The sequence below is a fragment of the Aethalodelphis obliquidens genome, unplaced genomic scaffold (genome assembly GCF_003676395.1).
Source record: "Aethalodelphis obliquidens isolate GAN/ISIS:26980383/991018 unplaced genomic scaffold, ASM367639v1 scaffold24, whole genome shotgun sequence".
In the NCBI taxonomy this organism is placed as follows: Eukaryota; Metazoa; Chordata; class Mammalia; order Artiodactyla; family Delphinidae; genus Aethalodelphis; species Aethalodelphis obliquidens.
The window spans coordinates 18,020,411-18,025,918 of NW_020837968.1; the positions used below are offsets into that span (position 1 = coordinate 18,020,411).

At 43.0% G+C, this 5,508-nt stretch overlaps 1 pseudogene; it reads left to right on the plus strand.

The window, feature by feature from the left end:
• Positions 1–532: 532 nt before the first annotated feature.
• Positions 533–4,113, plus strand: LOC113628649 (polyadenylate-binding protein 4 pseudogene; annotated as a pseudogene).
• The last annotated feature ends 1,395 nt before the right edge of the window (positions 4,114–5,508 follow it).

The following is a 5,508-nucleotide window of genomic DNA, read 5'->3' on the forward strand; positions in this document are numbered from 1 at the left end:
ACACCCCAGACCACTCAGCCAGGTGTGTCAGGAATCAGCGCCACCCATCAGTGATCCAACACCAGCTGTGGGACACCTGGGCCTGGCAGACCCTAGGACCTGGCTTTTCCCATCAGTAGGCCAGCAGTAGCCCAAGCACCTGGTTTCACCCACTGGTGGGTGAGCACCGGCCTCAGGATCTCCTGGACCCCAACGTTGCCCACCAGTGAAACAGGACTAGCCCCAGTAACTTCCAGGGTTCTGCAGTCAGATGCCTGATGATCCAGCCCTGCCAATCAGTGGCTGGCAGCCCCCACACAAGGCAGGGCTTGGCAGCCAGTTGGACAGAGGGCCAAGTAGGTCAACCAGACCACCTACAGGAGTCAGCCCACTACAACAGAAGGATCCCCACAGCCCACATAGGGGAGCACCCCTAGAGATGAGTACATTGCAGAGACATGTAGGATGTCTCCTACAAAAGGCCACTTCTCCAAGGTCAGAAAACATAACCAACCTACCAGTTACATAGAAATAAAACAGCAAGTGGGGCAAAATGAGGCAACAGAGCAACATGTTCCAAACTAAGGAACAAGATAAAACCCCAGAAGAAGAACTAAGTGAAGCTGAGATAGGAAATCTACCTGAGAAAGAATTCAGGGTAATGGTCATAATGATGATCAAAGACCTCAGGAAAAGAATGAGTGCACCCCACTGGTGGGTGAGGCTAGTCTCAAGGCTAGAGCAGACTGGATTGTGGGCAGGGCCAGGGATTGTGGGGCCGGTTCCTGCTCACTGGTAGGTGATGCTAGGTCTCAGAGTCTCTGGCTGCAGGGCCCTGGGGTCCCAGGTTTAGAAGAATGAGTGCACATTGAAGTTTTTAACAAAGTGTTTGAAAGTATAAAGAACAACCAACAGAACTGAAGGATACAGTAACTGAAATGACAAATACACTAGAAGGAATCAGCTGTAGACTAAATGATACAGAGGAATGGATTAGTGAGGTAGAAGACAGAGTAGTAGAAATCACTGATGTTGAACAGAAAAAAGAAAAAAAGAATAAAAAGAAATGAGGACAGTGTAAGAGATCTCTGGGACAACACCAAGTGTATGACAGTTCACATTATAGGAGTCCCAGAAGGAGAGAGAGACAAAGGGGCTGAGAATATATTTGAAGACATAATAACTGAAAACTTCCCTAACCTGGGAAAGGAAACAGACATCTAGACACTTAGAGAAGAGTTAACAACTATTCTTCTCAAACTATTACAAAAAATTCCAGAAGAAAAAATACTTCCGAACTCATTCTATGAGGCCAGCATCACCCTGATACCAAAATCAGATGAAGATATCACACAAAAAGAAAATTACAGGTCAATAATACTGATGAATATAGATGCAAAAATCCTCAACAAAATATTAGCAAACCAAATCCAACAATACATTAAAAAGGTCATACATCATGATCAAGTGGGATTTATCCCAAGGATGCAAGTATGGTTCAATATCTGCAAATCTATCTATGTGATATATTAACAAATTGAAGAATAAAAACCACATTGTCATCTCAATAATGCAGAAAAAGCTTTTGATAAAATTCAACATACATTTGTGATAAAAAGCTCTCCAGAAAGTGATATACAGGGAACATACCTTAACATAATAAAGGCCATATATGATAAACTCACAGCTAACATCATACTCAATGGTGAAAAGCTGAAAGCATTTCTTCTAAGATCAGGAACAAGACAAGTATGTCCACTCTCACCACTTTTATTCAACATAGTTTTGGAAGTCCTAGCCACAGCAATCAGACAGGGAAAAAAAAAAAGGAATCCAAATTGGAAAGAACGAAGTAAAGCTGTCACTGCTTGCAGATGTCATGATACTATACACAGAAAATCCTAAATCAGTGGGAAAGTAATTTTCTTTGGCCATCCACAGAAGAAAGTGGAATGGCAGGCTGATTTAAAGCTGAAATTTGAACAGCTGAAACAGGAAAGAAGTAGTTGCTATCAGGGGCTCAATCTCTACATTAAGAACTTGGGTGATACCATTGATGATGAGAAGTTAAGAGTTTCCTCCTTTTTTTTTTCACATCTTTATTGGAGTATAATGGCTTTACAATGTCGTGTTAGTTTCTGCTGTACAACAAAGTGAATCAGCTATACATATACATATGTCCCCATATCCCTTCCCTCTTGAGCCTCCCTCCCACCTTCCCTATCCCACCCCTCTAGGTCATCACAGAGCATTGAGTTGATCTCCCTGTGCTATGCAGCAGCTTCCCACTAGGTATCTATTTTACATTTGGTAGTGTATGTACGTCAATGCTACTCTCACACTTCGTCCTAGCCTCCCCTTCCCCCTCCGTGTCCTCAAGTCCATTCCCTACGTCTGCGTCTTTATTCCTGCCCTGCCACTAGGTTCATCAGTACCATTTTTTTTTGGATTCCATATATATGCATTAGCATATGGTATTTGTTTTTCTCTTTCTGACTTACTTCACTCCATATGAAAGACTCTAGGTCCATCCACCTCACTACAAATAATTCAATTTCTTTCCTTTTTATGGCTGAGTAATATTCCATTGTATATATCTGCCACATCTTCTTTATCCATTCATCTGTTGATGGACATTTAGGTTGCTTCCATGTCCTGGCTATTGTAAATAGTGCTGCAGTGAACATTATAGTACATGCATCTTTTTTTTTAAAGTGTTATCATTTTAAAAAAATTAATTAATTAATTTTTGGGGTCTGTGTTGGGTCTTTATTGCTGTGCACGGGCTTTCTCTAGTTGCAGAGAGCAGGGGCTACTCTTCGTTGCGGGGGGTGGGATTCTCATTGCAGTGGCTTTTGTTGAGGAGCATGGGTTCTAGGCACGCAGGCTCAGTAGTTGTGGCTCACGAGCTCTAGAGCGCAGGCTCAGTAGTTGTGGTGCACGGGCTTAGTTGCTCCATGGCATGTGGGATCTTCCCGGACCAGGGCTTGAACCCGTGTCCCCTGCATTGGCAGGTGGATTCTTAACCACTGTGCCACCAGGGAAGCCCCATGTATCTTTTTGAATTATGGTTTTCTCAGGGTATATGCCCAGTAGGATCAATCACCAGTGCTAAGGTGATGCTGGAGGATGGGAGAAGCAAAGGTTTGGCTTTGTCTGCTCCTCATCCCTGAAGAGGCAACCAAAGCAGTCACTGAGTGGATGCATCATGGGCTCCAAGTCACTGTATGTCACCCTGGCCCAGAGAAAGGAAGAGAAAAAGGCTCACCTGACCAACCAGTATATGCAGCGGGTGGCTGTGATGAGAGCTCTCCCTGCCAATACCATCTTAAATCAGTTCCAGCATGCAGCTGGGAGCTACTTTGTGCCAGCAGTTCCACAGGCTCAGGGAGGACCTCCATATTACACACCTAACCAGTTAGCACAGCTGAGGCCTAATCCACGCTGGCAGCAACGTGGGAGACCTCAAGGCTTCCAAGGAATGCCAAGTGCTATACGCCAGTCTGGGCCTCATCCAGCTCTTCGCCATCTGGCTCCAACTGGTAATGCTCTGGCCTCTCGTGGCCTCTCTACAACCGCTCAGAGAGTCAGGTCTGAGTGCCCGGACTGCTTGGCTATGGACTTTGGTGGGGCTGGTGTTGCCCAGCAAGGGCTGACTGACAGCTGTGAGTCTGTGAGTTCCCACAGCTGTGCAGAACTTAGCGCCTTGTGCTGCTGTTGCTGCGGCTGCTCCTTGGGCCGTTGCACCTTACGAATACGCCTCCAGTGTCCGCAGCCCTCACCCTGCCATCCAGCCCCTGTAGGCACCCCAGCCTGTGGTCCATGTGCAGGGGCAGTAGCCGCTGACTGCCTCTGTGCTGACCGCAGCGCTCCCCTCCCCCCGCCCCCCCCAAGGAACAGAAGCAGATGCTGGGTGAACGTTTGTTCCCGCTCATCTAGACCATGCACTCAAACCTGGCTGGGAAGATTATGGGAATGCTGCTGAGGATTGACAGCTCTACGCTGCTGCACATGCTGGAGTCCCCCGAATCTCTCTGCTCCAAGGTAGATAAAGATGTGACAGTCCTACAGGCTCATCATGCTAAGAAAGAAGCTGCCCAGAAGGTGGGCGCTGTTGCTGCTGCTATCTCTTAGACAAGGACAGACCGATTCAAAAGCCAAATAACCCCTCATGGAATTCAGCTCAAGGTTTGAAGACTTCCTAGCTTGTCCTATGGACCTCAACACCAAGAACGACAAATTGAAAATATTATAGGTCACTTCATATCAAAAGGTCAATTATGAAATGCCTAGACATTTTCAATGAAAAGAATATATACTCTGGGTTCTGATATGGCCCAGACAGTGTTAACTTTTTTTTTTTCTGTTGTGGATTTTGATTTTTTTCCCCCAGAAATTGGTTTTATTTGATGTACCCAAGTCTTAAGTTTCTGAATAAAGAAAAAAATCTCCATTAAAAAAAAAAAGTGGTGCTGGGAAAACGGGACAGCTACATTTAAAAGAATGAAATTAGAACACTCTATAACACCACATGCAAAGATAAACTCAAAATGGATTAAAAACCTAAATGTAAGAACAGAAACCATAAACTACTAGAAGAAAACATAGGCAGAACACTCTTTAACATAAATTGCGGCAATATTTTTTTGGATCTATCTCCTAAGGCAAAGGAAACAAAAGCAAAAAATAAACAAATGGGACCTAATTAAACTTAAAAGCTTTTTACAGCAAAGGAAACCATTGACAAAACAAAAAGACAACCTACTGAATGAAAGGAAATATTTTCAAATGATATAACTAATAAGGGGTTAATTTCCAAAACATATAAACAGCTCATATAACTCAGTATCAATAAAATAAACAAAGTGGTTAAAAAATGGGCAGAAGACTTGAATAGACATTTTTCCAAAGAAGACATACAGATGGCCAACTGGCACATAAAGAGATGCTCAACATCATTAATCATCAGAGAAATGAACGTCAAAACCACAATGAGATATCACCTCACACCTGTCAGAATGGCTATCATCAAAAAGAACACAAATAACAAATGTTAGTGAGGATGTGGAGAAAAGGGAACCTCTGAACACTATTGGTGTGTATGTAAATTGGTGCAGCCACAGTGGAAAATAGTATGGAGGTTCCTAAAAAAACTAAAAACAGAACTACCATATGATCCAGCAATTCCACTCCTGGGTACATATCCAAAGTGGTTACCAGTGGGGAGAGGGAAGGGGGAGGGGAAAGGTAGGGCTAGAGGATTAGGAGGTACAAACTATTATATATAAAATAAGTTACAAGGGTATATTTTATAACACAGGGAATATAGCCAACTATAAATAATTATAGTAAAGTATAATCTTTAAAAATGGTGAGCTCAAAACTGGAAATTTATATAGTATTGTAAGTCAATTATACCTCAATAAAAAATAACAAACAAACAAAAATGCTCCAGTGAGCACTTAATAAACCAGTTAATGATAGGGAAAGACAAAACCATGATTAAGAACTATTTGATTAGTTTGTACC